The sequence below is a fragment of the Rhinoraja longicauda genome, chromosome 22 (assembly GCF_053455715.1).
Source record: "Rhinoraja longicauda isolate Sanriku21f chromosome 22, sRhiLon1.1, whole genome shotgun sequence".
NCBI classification, from domain to species: Eukaryota; Metazoa; Chordata; class Chondrichthyes; order Rajiformes; family Arhynchobatidae; genus Rhinoraja; species Rhinoraja longicauda.
This window is the reverse complement of record NC_135974.1, coordinates 12,853,993-12,880,256: the sequence shown is the minus strand read 5'-3', so window position 1 is coordinate 12,880,256 and position 26,264 is coordinate 12,853,993.

Sequence of the window (26,264 nt, the reverse complement as noted above, 5' to 3'; positions counted from 1 at the left end):
GTGGCAGAATGTTCACCTCTTGTGCTGTAAGAATAAATTAAACACAAAAAATATATAAAATAGCAGAGTTTACATAGTTTAAAAGAACAGGACCATAAAGCCTTCTGCCATAAATATATTGACTTTTGGTTAAGGTTGGATGATAGTAACCAGCAGGACATGGATTATAATTAAATTATCACACTCTGAGGGTTACAATCATTTACAGGATTGGCACTTGAAAAGAATGTGAGCCAAAATGACACAAAAAGCTGGAGTAACTCAGTGGGTCAGGCAGCATCTCTGGAGAAAAGGAATAGGTGACGTTTCGGGTTGAGACCCTTCTTCACACTCAAAATGACAGTTCCATTTTCTGTAAGATGCCTTCGTAGTTTGTCTTCACCCTCAGGTATCAGCTAGGATGAGTTGTCAAGGTTGGGGGTTGCAGAGGGAAGGCAGAATTGTACCTGATTTCAGTCAACAGTTACATTTTTCACCCTGTTCTCCCAGGCAGTGATGATGGGGGAGCATTCTTAGTCCAAGACTTCTACCCGCCACATCTACCATCAACTCACAGGTACCTGCAAGCTGCGTACCCCTTGAGTTTAAAGATGAGCCATCATCTATCCATGATGACCGGGCACGTCAAACTTGTCCACACTGGGTGTCTCACACAAAGTTCGAGTTTTTGCCAATACGATCATATTTGATTGCATACAGTGTTATTAAATGGCAGGAATGCTCTGATGTTACCGACTGTTTCACCAGACTGTTAATGGTAGCAACACCCATGTTATAAATACCACTGTTCATGTTATGAGGCTATGAGGAAACAGAAGGAGCTTTCTATACCTGCATTTATTCACAAAATGCTGGAGTAACTCAGCAGGTCAGGCAGCATCTCAGGAGAGAAGGAATGGGTGACGTTTCGGGTCGAGACCCTTCGTCTGAAGAAGGGTCTCGACCCGAAACGTCACCCATTCCTTCTCTCCTGAGATGCTGCCTGACCTGCTGAGTTACTCCAGCATTTTGTGATTAAATACCTTTGATTTGTACCAGCATCTGCAGTTATTTTCTTATACTTTCTATACCTGCACTTCACTCTCCTGCCCTTAATTGCCTTTGCTGATAAATAAGTGAGCGTGTTTCAAACGCCTTGTGACACCGAACGGGCCGAACGGCCGAATTCTGCTCCTACGACTGACGATACGTTGCACGATCTGTTGAAGGCAAAGGTGAAATGAGTGCAAATCAAAGAATTGCACCTAATGTTCATCCATTGGTGATTATTGTGTTTGAACCGTTTACAAGCAGCTTGTGATCGCCGCTAGCTAGTGAGTGGAAGAGGGGAAGGGAGATTTAGGGAGGAATTATGGGTAACACACACCATATAGGACATGATGGTCAAAGAAATTAAGGACCGCAGAACAGGCCAACCAAGAGGGTGGAAATCATGATTTTCCAAGCTTACCTCTGGCTTTGCAAAAGTTCTATTTATTGCAAAAACACTTCCAGCATTTGTAGACCCAGGGTTTCAAATACACATCTCTAACGCAGTCCTCTTAAAAAGAATTACTGTCTTAGACTTTAAAGTACAAATGGGATTTTAGCCTAACGCCAACAAAAACTCATTGTTCTTTTTAGAGGAGGAGAGGTTTAAGCATGAGAACAGGTCCTTTAACTCACTGAGTCCACACTCTCCACCAACCACATCAATTCAGACTAATCCGACACGAATCTAATCCAACTTTATTCTCTCCAAATTGTCAACAATTCTCCCCAGATTCTACAACTCGTCTGCACACTAGGAGGAATTTACAGTGGCCAATTGGCCGACCAACCCGCATGCCTTTAGGATGTGGGGGAGGGAAAACAAATAACCTGGAAGGAACCCATGTGGTTACAGGGAGAATGTGCAAACTCTACATGGATTGTACACGAGGTCAGGTTTGAACCCGGGACTCTGGCACTGTGAGGTGGTGGTTCCACCACTGTGCCACTGTGCCATCTCGTTGGTCACAAGTTCATAAGGTCATAAGGAATAGTAGAATTAGGCCATTTGTCCCATTAAGTCTACTCCACCATTCAATTATGGCTGATCTAGCTCTCCCTCCCCAACTCCATTCTCCTGCCTTCTCCCCATAACCTCTGACACCTATACTAATCAAGAATCTATTTATCTCTGCCTTAAAAATATCCACTGACTTGGCCTCTACAGCCTTCTGTGGCAAAGAATTCCACAGATTCACCACCCTTTACCCTATACCACACCACTGCTATTAAAGAAAAAAATATTGCAAACTCCAGGGAAAACTAAAGGTCATCAGGCATGAGAAGAATGATCTCGGAGGGAATGGTATGCACGGCACAGTGGCACAGCGATAGAGTTGCAGCCTTACAGCACCGGGTTCGATCCTGACCACAGGAGCTTTTTGTACGGAGTTTGTACATTCCCCCTGTGTCCACATGGGTTTTCTCCAGGTGCTCCGGTTTCCTCCCACATTCCAAAGATGTGCAGGTCTGTTGGTTAATTGGCTTCTGTAAATATAATTGTCCCTAGTGCGTCGGATAGAACTAGTGTTCGGGTGATCACTGGTCGACATGGACCCGATGGGCCCAAGGACCTGTTTTTATGCTGCAACACGAAACTAAACTAAACTAAACTACTCAACAGGGGAAGTAAGATCCAGGAAAGCAGCAGGAAATCAAGCTGCAAGCTTGGGGTTGTGAGGATTAAGCTGAGAAGAGATTCCGAGATGCACACAAGTGAAACATTTGAGAGGTGGAGTCACAAGGAAACAACTTGAAATTGTAAATGGCTGTGTCATTGGTACTTTGGAAGGTAAGGCAAAATGGACTGGAAAACATTCCTGAACCATGACATTCTGAAATAACAAAATCAGTTTCAAATCAGAATCAATTAAACTAACTAAGTTTTCTGACTAAATTGAGATTTGAAACAAGTAGTCTTGAGTGTGATTTGAACCTGTGCGCACGGCATTTCCCATCAACCACAGCTGGTTGGTGAGAAGATCAGTTTTATATTGACTTGGTCAGGCAAATCATTCAATTCCAGTAAAGACCTGGAAATACGTTCACTATTTAATGCAGTTTACTGTTTCTTTTCATGTCAGTTTCAGGTGGCTCGTTATCAGTGTCACTGGATGGCACAGTCGTGCAGCGGCAGAGTTGCTGCCTCATAGCGCCAAACATTCGGGTTCGATCCTGATCTTGGGTGCTGTTTGTGTGGAGTTTGCACGTTATCCCTGTGACCGCGTGGGTTTCCTCCGGGTGCTCCGGTTTCCTCCCACATCCCAAAGATGTGCTGGTTTGTAGGTTTATTTTCCTCTGTAACTTGCACCAAGCGTGTACGGAGTGAATGCAAAAGTGAAAATAGAACTAATGTGAATGGGTGATCGATGGTCGGCGTGGACTCAGTGGGCTGAAGGGCCTGTTTCCATGCTATATCTTTCAAGCAAGTTGCATCTCCTATCGATAAAAATACATTTTATCATAACAAGGGCCCCTTATTCATTTTACTTTTCATTATTCGATGCAGCTCTTTCGCCTTCTTATATTTCCTGCTTCTTTCAGTCTTCCACACCTGAATATCATGGAGTGAATAAGAATGTTGAAGTTAACAGTTTTCACATTGTAGAAACAAAGAACGGTGGCACAGTCGCTCAGTGGTAGAGTTGCTGCCTTACAGCACCAGAGACCTGGGTTCGATCTTGACTATGGATGCTAACTGTACCGAGTTTGTTCGTTCTCCCTGTGACCGCATGGGTTTTCTCCGGATAATCTGGTTTCCTTCCACACTCCAAAGACTGACAGGTTTGTAGATTAATTGGCTTTGATAAAAATTGTAAATTGTCCCTAGTGTGGAGAATAGTGCTAATGTACGGGGTGATTGCTGGTCGACCCAGACTCAATGGGCCGAAGGGCCTGTTTCCGCACTGTATCTCTAAACTAAACTAACCTTCAGATGCTGGCTGATACCAAAGATAGACACAAGATGCTGGAGTAACACAGGGTCAGGCAGCATCTCTAGAGAAAAAGGATAGGTGACATTTTGTGTCGGGATACTTTGTTGCCAGCCCTGATTTGTCCAGGTCTTTTCTCGCTTCCACCTCTCCTGCCCCCCCCCCCCACCCCCTACCCCCCCCCCCCCCCCCCTCACCTCTACTTTCTGTTCCAATCCAAAACATCACCTATCCTTTTTCTCCGGAGATGCTGCCTGACCCGCTGAGTTACTCCAGCACTTTGTGTCTATCCACAGTTTTCACTTTACTTTTCAATTTCCCTTTGAACAGGGGAAGACAGATGTGAGGTGTAAGTAGCTGAGTTGAGAAAGTTATCACAAGACTGTAATTATGGCAATTCTCTCTCTCAGGTGCTAAGGGAGAGGTTGGTGCGTGGAATCAAAGATGAAAGGAATCTGAGGCAGTTATTATTGGAGGTGAATCGACCTTTGAGAACGCACTAGAAATTGCCCAAGCAGTGGAATCAGCAAGCACAAATATGCAACAAGGTCAACTATTCCATGTAGCAGTGTAGGTGTTCCAAACTACACCAGGCATCATTTTGAAATGTTAAATAAAGGCTCTCGTGGAAAATATGTGTCTGAATGCTATTCAGGTAGAAAGAATGTTACAAAGTGGCTGCACCACAGGAGCATGTAGGAGCTTGAAGGCGCTTCTCTGCTGCATGGACAGGCAGGGTTTAGAGGGATATGGACCAAACGTCGGCAGGTGGGACTAGTGTAGATGGGGTGGGCTGAAGGGCCTGTTTCTGTGCTGTATGACACAATGAATGAGCATCAAATAACAAATGATCCAATGAAGGAACTCAACGGGTCGAGCAGCATCTCTGGACTGAAAGGAATAGACTTTAGGCTTTGGACTTTAGAGATACAGTGTAGAAAAAGGCCCTTCGGCCCGCCGATTCTGATCACTGCATACACTTAATACTATCCTACACACGAGGGGCAATTTACAATTTTACCAATGAACTAATGAACTCACATGCCTTTGGATGGGAGGAAACCAGAGCACCCAGAGAAAACCCACGTGGTCACAGGGAGAACGTACAAATTCCGTATAGACAGCACCCATAGTCAGGATCGCACCCGGGTCTCTGGTGCTGTAAGGGTTGCAATAGTTGGTATTTAAGTTTGATACCCTATACCCAGCTCCCAGCATCAAGTCAAACCAAATTTATTGCAATGTGCACAAGTATGGCAAGGTACAGGTACAATGCAAAACCTGCAGTTTCTTGTGTCTCTGAATGTAAAGTAAAGCTGAGCGAACAAAATTTGAAATAAGAAATTAAAGGAATCCATGCCAAAGGAAGATGCTCAAAATTTCTGAAGTTTCCACCATTCTCACCACGTAAAGGAAGAAAGTAAAGATGTTATTACAGTGTAAGGAAAAAAATAGAATCACTTAAGGCGGCACAATGGCGCGGCGGTAGAATTGCTGCCTTACAGCGCCAGAGACCGGGATTCACTCCTGACTAGGATTCACTGTGTGTATGGAGTTTGTACATTCTCCCTGTGGCTGCATGGATTTTTCTCCGAGTGCTCTGGTTTCCATCCCACATTCCAAAGAGGGACTGGTTTGTAGGTTAATTGGCTTTGGTTAAAAAATTGTAAATTGTCCTTAGCGCGTAGGATAGTGTTCATGTATGGGGATCGCTGGTCGGCGTGGATTCAGTGGGACAAAGGGCGTGTGTCCGCACTGCATCTCCCTAAAGTCTAGAGTCACAGGTGTTATCATGTAGGTGAATGTCAAAGATGGGACCTTTAGTTGGCACCAAGTACTTTGGTTCAATCCTGACCTTGGGTGCTACTTGTGTGGAGTTTGCACCTTCTGCCTGTAACCACATGGGTTTCCTCCAGGAATGTTGATATGCTTCATCACCCCAAAGACATATAAATTGGTGGATTAATAGGCCAAGGTAAATTGTCCCTTATGTGAAGGTGAAATTTGGAGGGAGTTAGTGAGGATGTGGGGAGAATTAAAAAATGGGACTAATGCAAGATTAGTGTAAATAGGTGATTGATGGTTGGCATGGATTCAACAGGGTGTGTTTCCATGCGGTATCTCTCTGTAATTACATGAGGTGGCTGAGAAGTCCTCATCTGAACTTGGAAAGGGAGCAGCTAAATCTAAAATTCTACACAAGTGAAAACATTGAACTAGTTGAAGTCGCCAGTAAAATACTGACGCGTGTAAAAACACTTCTAGTTGTTGCAGGCTCCAGTCTTAACCTGTTGGGAGGAAGACAGCTGAAGAATATTACGATAGATTTCTAAAATCCAATGTAGTGTATAGTAGTGCACTATAAATAGTTAGCAGAGAGTATACCTTATTATACTATATAGTGCATTTAAAGTATATAGGTTATCAGAGGCATAGAGAGGGTAGAGAGTTAGAACCTTATTCCCAGGATGGAAATGGCCAACACTGGAGGGCATACAGCAGCTATATGTTGAGAGTGGGTAAGTTTAATGGAGATGTGCTGAGCAAGAGAGTATTGGGGCTCTTGAACACATTGCTAGGGGTGGTGGTGGGGGCATTTATGATAGTGGCATTTACGTAAGAGGCTTTTAGATGGAAGTGCACGGAATAGAGGCATGTGGATCATGTGCAGGCAGATGAGATCAGCTTAATTTGGCATCATTTTCTGGCACAAACTTCACGGTCCGAAGGGCCCATTCCAGTGCTCTACTGTTCAATGTCGTTATAGATTGGATGAACATTCAAAACATTAAGGGTGTGTAAGAAAGAACTGCAGATGCTGGTTTAAATCGAAGGTAGACACACAATGCTGGAGTAACTCAACGGGTCAGGCAGCAACCGACACACAATGCTGGGGCAACTCAACGGGTCAGGCAGCGTCCGACACACAATGGTGGGGTGACTCAACGGGTCAGGCAGCATCCGACATTCAAAACATCAAGATGGATAAGGCTGTAACATTATGAACGGTGCTAGGGAGATGTGAATAATAATAATAATAATAATAATAATAATAATAATAATAATAATAATAATAATAATAATAATAATAATAATAATAATAATAATAATAATAATAATAATAATAATAATAATAATAATAATAATAATAATAATAATAATAATATAATAATAAACATTTATTTTATATAGCGCTTTTCCAAGTGCTCAAAGACGCTTTACAAAAACAGTCATGACATAAAAACAAACAGAAGAACTATCCTGACGGAGAAGCGGCGAACAAATAGCGCCAGCGTCCTCTCACGTCAGGGTCCGGCAGTAGACAATAAAGAACACAAGACACACAATTACAATTTTAACACAAACAGCCGTCACAGTGATTGTTCCAGGCACACCCTCACTGTGATGGAAGGCAAAGAAAAGTCTTATCTCCTCCTCATTCTTCTCCCGTGGTGCCACGAGGCGATCGAGGCTCCCGACTTTTGAAGAATAGGTGTACAATGACGAATTGGCCACGTTGAAGGAACTCAAATCCAAAATTTGCGTTAACCCTAATGCTCCACAAAGCACCTTCTGTCAGACTGAGGAGTTGCTCTTTTCCCACTGTCACCAGACCTCTGAATGGTCCTTCTATAGGCGTGGATCCACTCCCGATTTTCCAACCTACCTCATTGCGGGCAATGGACTTCTTCCTCTGGAACTTTTATGTTACAATGCTGAGAAACTCTATTCTGCTCCCTGGTATTTTTCTCTTTACTTTACCTTTTGTACTTGTGTTTGGTTTGATTGAGTTTGTGTATAGTTTTATCTGATTTGACTGGATTGTATGCAAACAAAAGCTTTTCACTGTTGACACACCAAACTGAAGATGCTGGAATCTTGCATAGAACACAAAGTACAGGAGTAGCTCAACATGCCAGGCAGGATCTTTGGAGGACATCAATAGGCGACGTTTTGGCTTACAACCCTTCTTTAGTTTTTCACTGTTCTTTGGTTCCTAAAATTAGAGGCAGAAGTTGACTGGTGTCGCAGAGAGAAATAATTAATCCTGTTTGGTTCTGCCAATGACATGACATGTTGAAGCATAATATCATGTTCATAAATTCTCAGAGCAGAATTGGGCCATTCAGCCCATTAAGTCTGCTCAACAATCTTCAATCTCTGCTTTAAAAATATCCATTGACTTGTCCTCCACAGCCTTCTGTGGCAATGAATTCCACAGATTCGCCATCCTGAAGAAATTCCTCCTCATCTCTTTCCTTAAGGCACATCTTTTTTATTCTGAGGCTGTGGCCTCTGGTCCTAGACTCTCCCACTAGTGGAAACATCCTCTCCACATTCACTCTATCTAGGCCTTTCACTATTCGGTAAGTTTCAATGAGTTCCTCCCCTCATCTTTCGAAACACCAGTGAGTACAGGCCCAGTGCCATCAAACGCGCATCATATGTTAACGCAATTGGTCTCGACCTGAAACATCGCCCATTCCTTCTGTCCAGAGATGGCTGCTTGCAACGTTGAGTTACTCCAGCATTTTGTGTTTACCTTTGATTTAAACCAGCTTCTGCAGTTCTTTCCTACACATTTAACCCAATCATTCCTGGGCCCCATAGATCTTCTACCCTCAAAGATAAGTAGTGTTTGGCAAATCTATCTATAGTGATGGCATGGACTGTGTCCACAACTCTGCGATGGCTGCAGAAATATCCTCCAGTTGCTTAGAAATACTTCAACATTTTAATAATTGGAATGGGTTGCCTTTCAATGCCCTAAGCACAATTTTATCTTGTCTTTCCAGGACCCCTTCAGTCATACATTGCGAAATGCTGTTTTAGAAATTAAAGCATTTCTATTTAATTATAAACTTTCTCTGCCGCTGAGTGGGAACATATTTGACACATACATCTATAAACTTAGCCCCACCTCTGTTAAAGCCATACCTAATGCAATACATGGAGTACTAACTCTATTTAAAAATACAGTGTGTAGAGGAATGTAATCCTAAACAGCATTAGCCTGAATTCATAATTGGACTTTCCAAAATGTAATTATGAAAGATGAAAAGCTCCTTTCAATGAGAAGGCTGTAAATAGAATAATTAATTTTGTATTTGGTTGAACAATTCTGTATTAAGGACTTTACAGTGTAACTGAAATTAATTAAGTGCACAAGGATTTATGGGAGTAGCAAACAAAAAGAATTAATATGAACTAAAAGATAGATGACTTTGGGAATGTAATGATGCATTAGCCTCGGGTATTCTTTAACAAATTTAGCAGGCATGCACAGAGTGCAAAGTTACACTGACAGAATTATCTAAACTAATGCAGCAGCTGGCATTGCAGCAAATTGAAATTGCAGATGAGAGCGATGATACCATGTGCTTGCTTACATACAATGACGAAGATTTGCTTTTCAGTTTATGCATTCTCAATACTTCTGTACCCCTTTCTGTTTCTGTCTGGGCCTTCCACTTTCTCTGTTTGCCGATTACTCTTGTTCCGTTATGTCTTCTGCTGGGTGACTGTGAGATTGGACACTATTCAAGTATCTCAGCGGGTCAGGCAGCATCTTTGGAGTACATGGATAGGTGATGTTTCGGGCTGGGACCCTTCGTGTGTTTTAATGTAATTGGCACATGGTATTGGTTTATAGCTATCTTTATAAATATATCAATTGAGGCAATCTCCACACATCATATGAAGCCAAGCTGAAATATATTGCAAACAAAGACAAAGTGCTTGAGTAACTCAGTGGGTCAGGCAGCATCTACCGAAAATATGGATAGTAATGTTTCTGGTCGGGACCCTTCGTGTAGTAAATGTAGGTGGCACATGGCATTTGTTTATAGTTATCTTTATAAATAAATCAAATGAGCCAACCTCCGTACATTACATAAAACTAAGCTGAAATATATTGCAAACAAAGACACAAAGTGCTGGAGTAGCTCAACGGGTCAGGCAACATCATCTGAGAACATGGGGGATAGGTGACATTTCGACCCAAAATGTCATCTATCCATGTTCTCAGATGATGTTGCCTGACCCGCTGAGTTACTCCAACATGTTGTGCCTTTAACTTGTAAACCAGCATCTGCAATTCCTTGTTTCTACCATTAAAGAAACATTTGTGGTCATATTTGTCTTTCAAAACATAGGATACACAGAATCAAAATAGGCCATTCAGCACAAAGATCATTCCCCAAAGACAGGCAGCTCGTTTTGTTACAAATACCTATGAGAGAGAAGCGAGTGTTACCGAACTTCTAAATTCATTGGGGTGGAACACTCTCCAAGACAGACGTAAAGCCCACCGTTTGACCTGTTTTTACAAAATGTTAAATGGTCAGCTCGACATAGATGACCACATCTACACCAAACCCAAACCTATCAAGGTTCGATTCGATTTGAGATACCAGCTATCAAGACAGATGTTTATAGCAATTCATTCTTCCCTCGCACAATTAAAGCACGGAATAGTCTTCACCCTACTATAGTTACTCAACCAGACACAACTAAATTTAAGGCAGCCCTTCTCCAAGAAGCCCTTCTTGCTGAAGTCCATACTCCGCCACCTCCAGTTTAAATTCCATTTGGAATATTTTGGAGGGCCAAGGACCAAAAACCAAGAACCCCTCCTGTCTTTTTCCATCTACTGCCTACCCAGCTCCCTCATATGTTTTACGATTCATTTCAATCGTTCCCCGTGATAGCAAGGCCACATTCCCATCATCGTTTGAATAAAGACATTTCATCCCTATTGCATTTCCTGATAACTATCATGATATAATGATGATCTTTGCAAGTGGAAACATTCTCTCTGTATCCACTCTGTCAGAACCTTCATAATTTTTAAGACCTTTACAAGGTCAAATTTTGGCCTTCACTAAAGAGATTAATCATGCTTTGCTCATAAGTATGCCCTATTATTTCTGGTATCATCGGTGTGATACCACAAAGCAGTTCTCAAAGTGATTTACAGATAAAATGAAGTCCTTTTTCATGTGCAGTCATTATTGGAGAATGGAAAGCCTGGTGGCTGACTCGTATGCAGCAAATTAGCAAGCAAGCAAGCAATAGCAAATTATCAAGGAAAATGGTAAAGGCAGGCAGGAGTGAGGAACCTTGGATGGTGAGAGAAATTGAAGGTCTGGTCAGGAAAGAGGTATAGGCAGCAGGGATCAAGTGTATCCCTGAAGGAGTATAGAAAACTGAGGAGCATACTTAAGAAGGAAATCAGGTGGTCAAAAAGGGGCTATGAGTTAGCTCCGGCAGATAGCATTAAGGAGAACACAAAGAGTTTTTAAGTGTAATAAGGGGAAAAGGATGACTGGACAGAGTATAGGGCCCCTCACAAACCAAAGTGATCAACCACGTGTAGAGTTACAGGAGATTTGGTCTTCAAATAATATTCCACCTCTGTTTTTATTGTGGAGGAAGACACAAAGGAGATTGTGACAGTGAATGATGATGTCTTGAGGCCAGGCCTTATTGCAGTCACGGAGGTGCTGGATGTCCTAAAACGCATGAGTGCAGATAAATCCCCAGGGCCTGTTCAGATATATCTGAGGACACTGTTAAGATGAATGACATGGCTTATTCTCCACAGATACAGTTGTATAACTTCATTCCTTTCAATTGGAAAGCGCTCGGTGGTTCAATCTTTTGATCGCATAGCCCAAATAGCGAAAACTGAAGAGCTATGGGGAAAGGGAGGAGAAAGAAATGGTACAAGAACACCAGGAAACTGGTGGAAGGTCCACGATATCTGTGCTAAACTTGGCCACATGATAAACGCTCCTTCCCTGCGTGCACATGATCCATATCCCTCCTTACCCTGCATATACACGCGCCTATTTAAAAACCTCGTAAACACCACTATTGTATCATCTTCCACCAGCACTCCTGGCTTCCCATATCAGGCACCCAGCACTCTCTGTGTAAAACACTTTTCGCCTGCACATCCCGTTAAACTCCCCACCCCCCCCCTCTAATCTTTGAGCATGTCTGGAATTGTACAACTGGTACACTTCTGCATTGTATTATTCCACGCTTCTGCGGTTTGTTGCTACTTCATGCTGTCCGCTACTTTCATAAATACTCTCAATGCGTTGATATCAAATGTTCAGAACTGTGTTTCACTGTTACTGGGTAATTATTCTGCTTTTATTCATAAAGATAATAGTTTGTGTATTTCAATTCCCCATCTGGTCCTCTGCAGCTATGTACATCCGCCAATCAGACAACCTCATAAGACAACTGTTCCCGGTTGTAAGTGGAGTTTAAATATTTGCAGCATTGTTGTGGTGTAAATGTTGTAAGTGCATTTTTACTTAACAACTAAGCCTGATAACAAATGGACTTTTTTTTCTCCCTGTGTATTTACAAATCGCCTTTAAAATGCTGGGACAGAGATGTGGGTGACTGAGGAATATTCTCGTCCAGAAGGCTCAAACTCTGGGAAGAGAGACGAGAGAAATCTCCAGAAGACACTCGCATTGCAATTGATCCATCTGAGAAACTCCCATCAGGTTCAGACCAACCGTGGATAACCTGGCGCGGTCTCAACAGACTGCGGTCAGGCATGGGGAGGAGCAAATCGAACACGCTGAAGTGGGGATACACTGAAGATGTGACAGACTGCGAGTGTGGACTACGGAACATCTCCTGAGCTGTGACATGCTGCATGACCCACGCACTGTAAAGGATCTTGCAGAGGCCAACCACGTGGCACTAAAATTTGCTCGCTATTGGCAACCAGTTTATGTGATGACACGAATAAATAAATAAACTTAAAAACGGGAGTAGCTCATTCAACCTATTGATCATTTTAAATATTAAATAAAGATCAAAATATTGCTGATCTTTTGCACTTTCACTTTTCTCTTTGTGAACACGTTCCTGACAATCCCCCGATTGATTGTAGCAAGATGGCACCCAAGCCATCTGGGCCCAAGCCCAGCAGTATTTCACCTGCACCAAGGTACAGTGAAAAGCTTTTTGTCGCATGCTATCCAGTTAGCAGAAAGACTATACATGTTTACAATCAATCCATCCACAGTGCATAGATACAGGATAAAGGGTAGAGCACAGTTAGAGTAAGAAATACTGCTGTTGGAGTAGAGGTTGAACAGAGTGGAGCGATTGTAATTAATGAATGCAGATCTGCTTCTGGGACCAGCATGCAGAGAGTCGCCTGGCTTGGCCGCCATCTTGCTACAATAGATCGGAGATTGTCAGCAATGTGTTTCAAAGAGAAAATGTAGGGAGGGAATGGGATGGGAATTCCACAGCTTGGGAGCTGGATGGCTGCCAATGATGAGATAAAGCAGAGTAGATGGACAAAGGAAAGGGTGGAACTCATTGCCACAAAAGGCAGGTCAATGGAAGCCAGGTCAATGGATATTTTTAAGGTGGAGATTGATAGATTCTTGATTAGAAGGAGTGTCAGGGCTCATGGGGAGAAGGCCAGAGAGTGGGGTTGAGAGGGAAAGATAGATCAGCCATGATTGAGAGGTGGAGTAGACTTGATGGGCTGAATGGCCTAATTCTGCTCCTATAACTTATGAAAGGGCCAGAATTGGGTGAGCGTAGATATCCATAGTGATTGGGGAAGTTATAGAGAAGGGGAAGGATGAATACGCACAAGGGGAAGATAATTATTGATTGGGGGGTAATTCTGACTGAAGACCAAGTAAACAGCACATTCCGGTTTGATTGCCACATATTGATTGCCGAAGGCTGCCATTTTGATTGCCTGCCCTTTCCCAGTGAAGTAGAATGGAATAGAGAATGGGAAAAAATTCAGAGCTGAGCAAACTGTTTTCCATAATCTGCTGAGAACATCAGGCAAACCGTGTTGCTCTGTGATTAGGTGATGCATTCAGTGCAATTGGAAAATGCTGAGCTAAAATTCAGTTTGCCATTTCACCCATAAAATGAGTGATTTATATTTTTTTAAAGAATCTTTCAAAGGATGAGAGGACATGAAAAATGTGCATGTTGTGAGAATATTCTATGGTGATAAATTTCTGATGGCTCTTCCCTCTCCAGCGCTTTCTCTCTAATTACTAAATTGCCTGACACCTTCTCTAATATCTGATTAAAATGGTTACCCCTCCAATACAGTAAGGGTCGATCCCAGCTAAGATATTTTCTTATATCCGGTATTAACACAGACTGCATTACATGGTGCCAATTACTGTGCCTACAAGACTATCTAAAGTGACGCATATGATGTGTTTTCAAGATTGTTTTAAGCATTTACAATGCTGGAATGTTGGATTTTCAACTAAAGAAGCTGTCCCATTGTTGATTCAAGCACCATTGAATACGACTCCTAATCAGTTTCCTATCTTATTCAAAACTGAGAAAGCTTTTCATATCACAAGCATTCTGCTGGAAATCGTGGGGATCTTCCCTGTTGGTGTCAGCATGGGGAGTGCATCACTAGGGGTGGCACGGTGGCGCAGCAGTAGAGTTGCTGCCTTACAGTGCCAGAGACCTGGGTTTGATCCTGACTACAGGTGCTGTGTGTACGGTGTCCGTACAGCACATTCTCCCTGTGACCGTGTAGGTTTTCTCCGGGTGCTGCATTTTCCTCCCACACTCCAAAGATGTGCAGGTTTTTAGGTTAATTGGCCTCTGTCAATTGTCCCTAGTGTGTAAAATGGAACTAGTTTACGGGTGATCGCTGGTCGGCGTGGACTCGGTGGGCTGAAGGGCCTGTTTCCACGCTGCACCTTTGAACTGAACTGAAATGCTGGAGTAACTCAGCCGGTCAAACAGCATCTCTGGAGAACATAGATAGACGTTTCAGGTCGGGACCACTTCTTCAGATTGATTATGGTGGTGGGGATTGGTGGGGGGGGGGGGAAGGGGGGGGGGAAGGGGGGGGGGAAGAAAGCTGGAAGAGAGGGAAGGGGCAGGACAAAGCCTGGCAAGTGGCAGGTGGATACAGATAAGGGGGGGCGGCTTATAATAGGCAGATTGTTCGGACAAAGGCCAGAGATGAAAAGACAAAAGATATGAAAAAGGGTCTCGACACAAACTGTTATCTGTTCCTTTTCTTCAGAGATGCTGCCTGACCTGCTGTTACTCCAGCCTTTTACATCTGTTGTTGGTGTGAAATGAGAGCAGGAATTGTGAAGCCAGAGGAATGTGCACACACATCAAGGGATATTTTTACTATTTCATCCAATTCATATTTGAATGGCAGGGGAATGATGAGAGCCTGTGATGTGTTGGGAAAGAACTTTGATCAATAGGTGTCCAAGAGGGATCTATTCCTTTAAATATGATTCTACAACAGAAACGAGGATGCAATGGTGACCAGAAGGTCAATCATTGATCTGTGGTCTCTAGGGAGGATGCATTAGTCTATGAGAGACTCAGTCAATCCAATCAATTAACAGGGAAGTCCATGACCCCGATTTTGAAGAGAAATGTCAGCGTTTCTACACACAAACTACCGGCAACTTCACGATTTCTGCAAAGACGTAAAGTTTGTGATCAACCATTCAGTATTGCTGTTCCAAATGCATCAAGACACCTGTCTTCTTCAGTGGAAGCGTTTAAAGGAGATATGCTGGGCAAGTCTTTTACACATAGAGTGCTGGGTGCCTGGAATGCACTCCAAGGTTGGTGGCGGAAGCAGGTACGATAGTGGCATTTCAAAGGCGTTTGCGTAGACACATGTGGGAATGGAGGGATAAGGATTATATGCGGACAGGTAAGAGTTGGTCTTGGCATCATATGGGCAAAGACAGGGTGGCACGGTAGAGTTGCTGCCTCACAGCGCCAGAGACCTGACTTCGATCCTGACTGTGGGTGCTGTCTGTATGGTGTTTGTACGTTCTCCCTGTGACTGCATGGGATTTCTCCGGGTGCTCCGGTTTTCTCCCACACTCCAAAGACAGAGAGGTTTGTAGGTTAATTGGCTTTCGGTAAAAAATTGTAAATTGTCCCTAGTGTGTAGGATAGTGCTCTGTTAAGCTTCTCAAGTTTGCGGACGACACAATCCTGATTGGACTGATCCAGGATGGGGAGGAATCTGCCTACAGACAGGAAGTGACATAGCTGGCGTCCTGGTGCCATCGCAACAACCTGGAGCTCAATGCTCTTAAGACGGTGGAATTGATAGTAGACTTTAGGAGAGCTCCCCCTCCCCTCCCCCCACTCACCATCAACAACACCACAGTCACATCTGTGGAGTCATTTAAGTTCCTTGGAACCATCATCTCCAGGGACCTTAAATGGGGGGCCACCATCGACTCCACAGTCAAAAAGGCCCAACAGAGAATGTACTTCCTGCGGCAGCTGAGGAAACACAATCTGCCACAGGCAATGATGGTCCAATTCTATACTGCCATCATTGAGTCCATCCTCACCTTCTCCATCATGGTCTGATTTGGCTCAGCCACCAAGCACGACATCCGGAGGCTGCAACGAATTGTTCGATGAGCTGAGACAATTGTTGGCTGCAACCTTCCCCTTATTGATGAACTGTACACTGCAAGGGCCAGGAAGTGAGCGGGCAAGATCATCTCTGACCCCTCTCACCCTGGCCACAAAGTCTTTGAAGTACTTCCCTCTGGAAGGCGACTCCGGACTGTCAAAGCCGCCACAGCCAGACATAAAAACAGCTTTTTTTTCCGCGAGTAATAGCTCTACTCAACAGCCAAATGTCTGTAGCCTCCTTTTGCTCTGGTTTATTTCATTCACATGTTTAAACGATAATGTTTTATACTTAATGTTTTAATGTTTTATGCTTTATTCTTAATTGTTTAGATAATAGACAATAGGTGCAGGAGGAGGCCATTCGGCCCTTTGAGCCAGCACCGCCATTCAATGTGATCATGGCTGATCATTCTCAATCAGTACCCCGTTCCTGTCTTCTCCCCATACCCCCTGACTCCGCTATCCTTAGGTTTACTGAATCTGCAGTCTGTGTAGGTAATTGTTCAACCTTTGCAATCTCCACTCCAGAACCAATCGCCAGAGCTCTATCTAGCTCTCTCTTGAATGCATGTATGTTTACTGTATGTTCGTGTTGTTACTTGCGAGCGGTGCACCAAGGCACATTCCTTGTATGTGTACATACTTGGCCAATAAACTTATTCAATCAATCAATCAAATAAATCAATCACTAGTCGGCACGGACTCGGTGGGCTGAAGGGCCTGTTTCTGTGCTGTATCTCTAATGTCTAATTAATATTTATAAATATAATAATAAAACATTATTAATAATGTCCGTATTGTCTATTTTACTGACAGTGAACAAAGTGCTCTGCCACCAAATACTGACCTACCTATTATGTCCTCACTCTAAGTCTGACCTCTTGAACATATCTAGTTTTAATCATCACACTGAAGCCATCTTTTCAGCTACCAAGTTCCTAGGCTCTGAAATTTCTCCCCAAACCTTCCAAGCTCTTGACATATCCTAATTTTACTCTAAAGCCAACCTCTGTCCAAAGTTTGGTTAACTTTCTTTACATTTCAAAGGGTTGCTAAGGGTCAATATATATATTTTAACCACTCCAGCAAAGTATTTTGGGCTACATTACCGCAATATGCAATATGCAAAGAAAGATGGTTATGATCCAATATCATTCCAAAACAGATAAAAGCTGTTACACTGCCCCAGATGACACCTTTGTCTCTCACTTCAACACAAATTGTAAATCACTAGTGCTATTTGTACAAAGCAGTCCATGATTAGTGTCATTTATACAATGTGGTTCATGCCCTCATGGGGGGCAAAGGAAAGCAAATGGGATAAACGTAGATGGGCATCTTGGGCTGCATGGACCAGTTGGGCCGAAGGGTCTGTATTAATGCTACATGACACTATGGCGCTGCCTGCTCTCCCCCATGGTTTCATATTCTAGATAAAAAGGAAGAGAGCTTTGCCCAGCTTACTAGCAAATATTTATCACATTTTATGAGATACCGATTATCAAGTCACATTTCAGTTGGTGGGGACTCGCTGGGGGCAGATTTGTTGCCATTTTCTATGTGGCACAGTGTACTTCAACAATTTTAAAATGCTTTGACACCAATGAAACGTCTGTCTAAATGGAAGTCTAACATTTGGTTCACTTACTCACAGTGCTCATAGAATTATGGTGGGACTTGAGAGTAATATCCACTGAGCCACACCAAGGTGCTCTGGTGGTAGGATGAGCAACCAAAATAACCATTCATTTTCAAGTGACATTTGACCATTTTTTCTGGGCAACAATAATTGAAATAAATGGGCAATGGCAAACTGTCACCCTGCCAGGTCCAAGTCTGACAGTGCACACAGTCTCAGAGGATTCCTCACTGGAGATTCATTTTCATAAGTTCATAAGTTCTAGGAACAGAATTAGGCCATTAGGCCCATCAAGTCCACTCCATCATTCAATCGGGGCTGATCTATCTTTCCCTCTCAACCCCATTCTCCTGCCTTCTCCCCATAACCCCCGACACTCTTTCAAATCAACAGTCTGTCAACTCTGCCTTGAAATATCCACTGACTTGGTCTCCAAACGTTAAATCTCCCCTGTGAATGTGTAGCTGTGCTGTGACCAGTTAATATCTTGCAACTATCCAGATATACTTTGCTTATTCATTAGCTTTCACCCACTTAGCGGGCAACTTGGGGCAATCCTTTATGTGATTGCCGCTCTTTGACTGTTAGTTGATGTGTGGTGCTGGTATAATGCCTGCTATGTCATTGATGCTGTCTAATTGTATTGACTTGCTCGAGCATGCAGCGTGTAAACTATTAAATGGCGTGGCTTAGCCGTGAATGCAACATGTGGGGAATGAGGCAAGCCTGAACTCAACCAAACCATGGCACCTTGTCAACCGCGCATTTCACGGATGCAACCTGCAAAGATCTGCGGCAGGGCCCTGGTTGATTATTAACCAGTCGCAACAAGAAGCCTGTTGTTCAGTCTCACTTGGCAGTGTCCGTACCAAGGCCTCTCTCCCAAATTGATTTTTCTAGTCCTAATGCAAGTTGTTTAGTCCTCTCCCATTTAGCTCGGAAGTGGTTGAAATTACGTTCAGCTTGAGCAATCTTAATAGTCTGCATAAATAGAAGCTAGTGTAGCATGCATTAACATCTCCATCCTTTGTCCAGGGATTAAATACATGCCACAAATGGTTTACACATCATCACACTGATCCAGGTTTCATAGTTTATGACCAGAGAGGATATTAAATTAATTTGCAGCTCACTTTAGCAAAGCTTGAAAACATTCAACCATCCATTAATCAAATAATTTCCATCAATCACGGCTGGAAAATGATAATAACAGGCCATTAGAGGTGGACAGGTGCATACTTATTTACACCCATATTTGTTGTGACTTTGGCTTAACAGGGTTAACAGCTGAGGGCATTGGAGGTGTTATCACCAGCAGGATATTTGCTAGGGGGTTTCTCACTACATAGAGGGTTTATTAAATCAGACAGCTAGGGGTCCACAGCAGAAGCAAAGCTTGGACGTTTAACATATGCTTCATATGTGGTTTAGTTTAGTTTGGTTTAGTTTAGAGATTAGAGTGCAGAAACAGGCAATTTGGCCCACTGAGTCCGCGCCGATCAGCGATTCCCTTATACTCGCATTATCCTACAGACTAGAGACAATATACAATCTTTACCGAAGCTGACAAACCTGTACATCTTTGGAGTGCGGGAGGAAACCAGAACACCCGGGAAAATCCCACGCGATCACGGGGAGAATGTACAATAAGAAAATAACTGCAGATGCTGGTACAAATCGATTTATTCACAAAATGCTGGAGTAACTCAACAGGTCAGGCAGCATCTCGGGAGAGAAGGAATGGGTGATGTTTCTTCAGACTGAAGAAGGGTCTCGACCCGAAACGTCACCCATTCATTCTCTCCCGAGATGCTGCCTGACCTGCTGAGTTACTCCAACATTTTGTGAATAAATGGGAGAATGTATAAACTCCGTACAGACAGCACCCGTAGTCTGGATCGAACCCAGATTTCTGGTGCTGTTGTAGCGACCATAGAGAATGGTCCAGGTCGTCGAACCCTCGGATTGGCCAGCGAGGTCACGTGGGAACGCGACCATGGGGATTGGTCCAGGGAACGACATCGCTGATTGGCCAGCGATGTCAGGTGCGCGTTTGGCGCCTGTTTTAGTCAGTTCGGCGAAGTCTTCAAGGAAGACAGTAAGTTTGTATTGGTTGTCCTGTACCTTGTTGTTTAACTCTGTATTCGTGTATTGCGGCTGCAATAAACTTCGTCTACAACCAACAAGTTTCGGACTCACCATATTGGTGACCCCGACGTGATCTGGACGATCACCGACTGAGCAGGAACCCGACGCCTCGTTGACGATGAGCGAGCAGGGCACACCGGAGTCAAGCGCGGCGGGCGTCCATCTTCCGTTATTTTGGACGTACGCACCGCAAGCTTGGTTTATCCACGCCGAGGCTCAATTCCATATAAAGAAGGTGTCGGACGAATCCACAAAGTACTTCTACCTCGTCAGCGCTCTATCGCCGGACACAACCAAGCGCGTGATGCGGTTCATCGTAAATTCACCTGCGGAAGACAAGTACGAGGCCATGAAGAAGGTATTACTGCGAACCTTCGGGTTTAATAAGCATGGTGGTGCGGCAAAACTTCTGCACCTACCGGATCTTGGAGACCAACTGCCTTCCGTCCTCATGGCCGAAATGATGATGCTAGCCGGTGAGCATACGGATTGCCCGATGTTTGAACAGGCATTCCGCGAGAAACTTCCCGAGGATGTCCGACTGCTGCTCACGGATTGTTCTTTTAAGGACCCCGAAGCATATGCAGCGAAAGCGGACGCGCTCACAGCGGCAAAAAACAAGGCAAGTGGTTCAATCAACAAAGTCTCGACATCGGTGACCACGCCACAGCGACGGCAAGATGGCGCCACGTCTCCCGCCAATTCTTCGAAAGCCCGCCAAAAAGATCCGCACAAGCGCGGCTGGTGCTATTATCACCTACGATGGGGTAACGAATCCCGCAACTGTCGTTTGCCTTGTACCTTCGCGGGAAATGCCTCGGCCGATCGTACATAGGGGCAGTTACGATTGGCCAGAACAGGCGCCTCTATGTCCATGATCGATTCACGGACACAGAATCTTTGGTAGACACGGGAGCCATCGTCAGCATAGTGCCGCCGACCGACCTCGAAACCAGATCGGGTAAGACAGGTCCCACCCTCATCGCGGTTAATGGCAGCCCAATTCGCACTTTCGGTACACGGAAGATGTCCCTTGTGTTAGGCCTCCGCACGTACGAATGGCCATTCATCATAGCCGACGTCAAGCAAGCGATCCTAGGCGCAGATTTTCTCTGGGCTTTTTCACTGGTTCCTGATGTCCGCGGTAACGACCTCCGACCCTCTGCCGAAGATGAGCACGTCACTCCGACAATCGCCTCCTCGCCCAGCCCTACTGTCCAGGCCGTCGTCGCGGCCCCCGACTCGTATGCTGCGATTCTGGCAGAGTTCCCAGAGCTGCTCGTCCAACGTTTTGACGCACCTTCGGCTAAGCACGGTGTGGTCCATCACATCCGCACCGAAGGCCCTCCCGTTTTCGCTCGGGCCAGGAGACTACCGCCAGACAAACTGGTGGTGGCAAGGGCGGAGTTCAGGAAGATGGAGGAAATGGGAATTGTCCGTCAGTCTGACTGCCCGTGGGCCTCGCCGTTACACATGGTCTCCAAGGCATCTGGGGGGTGGAGGCCATGTGGCGATTATCGGCGTCTCAATGCTGTCACCACGGCTGATCGCTATCCCATACCGCACCTACAGGACTTTTCATCTGGGCTGGAAGGAGCGGTGGTGTTTTCCAAAATCGATTTGGTGCGAGGATACCATCAGATTCCGGTGCGACCGGAGGACATACAGAAAACTGCAACTATTACTCCGTTCGGGTTGTTTGAATGGTTGCGTATGCATTTCGGTTTAAAGAACGCGGCACAGGCTTTCCAGCGACTGATGGACCGCGTGGGCCGGGGTTTACCCTTTTTGTTTATTTATTTGGACGACATCCTGGTCGCCAGCCCCTCAGTGCAGGAACACCAGGTCCATTTGCGGACCGTGTTCCAGCGGCTCCAAGACCACGGGCTCATTATCCAACCCTCCAAATGTCAATTCGGCCTGCCTGCTCTCGATTTTCTAGGGCACAGAATTACTCCTGCCGGCGCCGCCCCTTTGCCCGAGAAGGTAGAGGCTATCCGGGCTTTTCCCAGGCCCACCACAGTAAAAGGGCTGCAGGAGTTCGTAGGCATGGTTAATTTCTACCATAGATTTGTTCCGGCAGCGGCGCGAGTCCTGCGCCCGCTTTTCCAATGCCTTGCGGGGAATCCGGTAGAGTTGTTGTGGTCCCCGACTGCAGAGTCGGCTTTTACAGCAGCTAAGGCAGCCTTGGCAGACGCCACCATGTTGGTCCATCCGAGCCCCTCCGCCCCCACGGCCCTGACGGTTGACGCCTCTGACGTGGCGGTGGGCGGGGTTCTGGAGCAGCAGGTCGGTGGCCGTTGGCAGCCTTTAGCGTTTTTCAGCCGGCAACTAAATTCGGCCGAGATGAAATATAGCGCGTTTGACCGAGAGCTTCTAGCTCTCTATTTAGCTGTCCGTCATTTCAGGTACTTCCTCGAGGGCCGCCCATTTGTGGCATTTACGGACCACAAGCCATTAACATTTGCTTTTTTGAAATTGTCTGACCCATGGTCGGCCCGCCAGCAGCGGCATCTAACTGCTATCTCCGAATTTACCACAGATGTCCGTCATGTCGCGGGTAAGCTTAATGCCGTTGCTGACGCCCTGTCTAGACCTGCTTTTCCCCCTATTTCGGCGGTGGACTGCGAGGTGGACCCCCAGGAGCTTGCGGAGGCACAGCTCCTAGCGGATACCGTTTCGGCTTACCGGTCCACCACTTCGGGATTGAAGTTGGCCCAGGTAGCTTGTGGGTCGGAGGGCACGAAAGTCTGGTGCGATGTTTCTCTTCCTCGTCCCAGGCCGGTAGTACCGCCCTCCCTTCAGCGCCGGGTTTTCGATGCCATTCATGGGCTGGCGCACCCGTCCATCCGCTCCACCTCTGCCTTGGTAGCAGCGAGGTTTGTCTGGCATGGCCTGCGGAAACAGGTAGCGGGGTGGGCACGTTCCTGCGTGCCCTGTCAGACCGCTAAAGTCCAGCGCCACGTCCAGCCCCCCGTACAGGATTTCGAGGTCCCGGCTTGTCGTTTTTTCCACATCCACGTGGATTTGGTCGGGCCTTTGCCTTCCTCCCAGGGCTACACCCACCTCCTCACGGTGGTGGATCGGTTCACCCGGTGGCCAGAGGCTTTCCCATTGTTTGATATCTCGTCAGCGTCTTGTGCTAGGACTTTGGCCCTTCATTGGGTAGCTCGTTTCGGGGTCCCGGCAGTTATTACAACTGACAGAGGGCCACAGTTCACTTCTGGGCCGCGCTGGCGGAACTGTACGGGTCCAAGTTACAACCCACAACTGCATATCACCCCCAGGCAAATGGACTCGTAGAAAGGTTCCACCGCCAACTTAAGGCGTCCCTCAGTGCAAGGCTTGAAGGCCCGGACTGGGTAGACCAACTCCCTTGGGTTCTTTTGGGCATCCGGACTGCTCCTAAGCCAGATCTCGGTGCGTCGTCCGCAGAGCTAGTATATGGCTCGACACTTCGAGTACCCGGAGATCTGTTTCCGGACCCTTCAGCCCTGCTCCCTACAGTCCTATCAGCGTTAGCATCTCTCCGGGAACGGGTGGGCTCCCTGGCTCCAGTGCCGACTTCACGTCATGGGTGTCCCATGGTACATGAACCATCTTCCCTGAAGGACTGTGAGTTTGTTTTTCTGCGTAAAGATGCCCATCGCGCCCCGTTGCAGAAGGTCTATCAAGGGCCGTTCCGGGTTTTACGTAAGGGAACGGCTACTTTCACCTTAGACATGGGCGGCAAGAGTGAACTCGTCTCGGTGTCCCGGCTCAAACCTGCCCATTTGGACCCGGATCAACCAGTCCTGGTCGGTCAAACCCCTAGGAGAGGCCGACCTCCGTTAGTTCCGCCCAGTCCAGAAACCCCCGTTCCGACAGTTCCTCCAGGACCCCCCGTTTCGGCAGTTCCTCCAGAACCCCCCGTGCCGGTAGTTCCTCCAGAACCTCTCGTTCCGGCTGTTCCTCCAAGTCCGGAACCTCCGGCTCCTGTGGTTCAGGCTGTCCCTCTCCGTACTCGTTATGGTCGCGAAATCCGTCTCCCAGCTAGGTTCCGCACCTCGGGTTCTGGGGGGGGGTCATGTAGCGACCATAGAGAATGGTCCAGGTCGTCGAACCCTCGGATTGGCCAGCGAGGTCACGTGGGAACGCGACCATGGGGATTGGTCCAGGGAACGACATCGCTGATTGGCCAGCGATGTCAGGTGCGCGTTTGGCGCCCGTTTTAGTCAGTTCGGCGAAGTCTTCAAGGAAGACAGTAAGTTTGTATTGGTTGTCCTGTACCTTGTTGTTTAACTCTGTATTCGTGTATTGCGGCTGCAATAAACTTCGTCTACAACCAACAAGTTTCGGACTCGCCATACTGTCAGGCAGCAACTCTACCATTGTGCCACCGTGCCACCCGTTATCAATTCATGAACAACTATAGTTCCATTATTATTGGTTCCCCTTTGAGGATTATTTCACTTTGCTAATGTGGGCAGGAGGGTTTGGAAAGCAAAGATATGCAAGTTGCCTGTTTGGAAAGGAAAGTAAGTCGAAAAATGTCAGCTGGCGGAGTAAGTTGTAACATAAATAAAGCACCTTCACTGTCATAGTCATACAGCGTGGAAACAGGCCCTTCAGCCCACACCGACCAAGCATTTGCAATCCAGCTAGAAACAGTTGACATCTTTGCAGACATCCAGGAGGAGCAGATATCTTCCGATACATTATTAATTTGCAGCTCACTTTAGCAAAGCTTGAAAAAATTTACAATTTTACCGAAGGCAATTAACTTACAAACCTGTATGTCTTTGGAGTGTGGGAGAAAACCAGAGCATCTGGGGAAAACCCACATGGTCACAGGGAGAATGTACAAACTCCCTACAGACAGCACTCGTAGTTAGGATCGAACCCGGGTCTCTGGTGCTTTAAGGCAGCAGCTCTACCGCTGTTTCAAATATCTCAGAGGCTGAATCAGAGAGATACTATGAGTCATAGTCATACAGCGTGGAAACAGGCCCTTCAGCCCACACCGACCAACATTCCCCATCTACACTAGTCCCACTTACCTGTGCTTGGCTCATATATCCCTCTAAACCTATCCTATCCATGTACCTGTCCAAAATTCTCTTAAACGCTATGGTGGTACCTGCTTCAACTACCTCTTCTGGCAGCTCGTTCCATATACCCACCACCCTTTGTGTAAAAATGTTACCCCTCAGGATCCTAGTTAGCCCTCAGGTTCCCATGTTGTGTTGTTAGTAGTGCCAGTTGATGAAATTATAATATTTAAAGGCTTTGTATAATTCTTCTTCTATTTGTATACATTGTGTATGCAAGCAAAGAATCTCACTGTGCCCAGTCACATATGCCTCAAACGCAAGAAGAAGATGACAATGAAGAATTCCTTCCTATTCCCAAATAACGAGAGTGTAAAGACACTGAGGTGTGAGACTGAACTGAGAGAGCACATTGTAGACAAAATAAAACATCTGAATGACTGGATTTTCAAGGAAGATTAAGGAAGTTCAGCATATTTCCAACAACTTTTGCCAACTTCTACAGATGCACACACTGAGAAGGGTCTCGACCCAAAACGTCACCCATTCCTTCTCTCCGGAGATGCTGCCTGACCCGTTGAGTTACTCCAGTATTTTGTGTCTACCTTCGATTTAAGCCAGCATCTGTAGTTCTTTCCTACACATTCTGCAGATGCATCCTATCGGGATGCATCACCGTTTGGTTTGGCAACAGCTATGCCTAAGACTGCAAGAAAGTTCAGAGAGTTGTAGATGCAGACCAGTCCGTCACACAGTCCAGACTCCCCACCATCAACGCCATCTACACTTCATGCTGCCTCTTGAGAGTAGCCAGCATAATCAAGGGCCACTCACGCCCCTGTCATTCTCACTTCTCCCCCCTCCTGTTGGGCAGTAGATACGTGAGCTTGAAAGCACAGACTGCCAAACTCAGGAACAGCTTCTTTCCTGCTGTTAACAGATTACTGAACGGTCCTCCCATAAGCTAGGGTATAAACCTGATCTCCCAACCTAACTCATTGCGGAAATTGGACTTTTTTCCCTACGCGA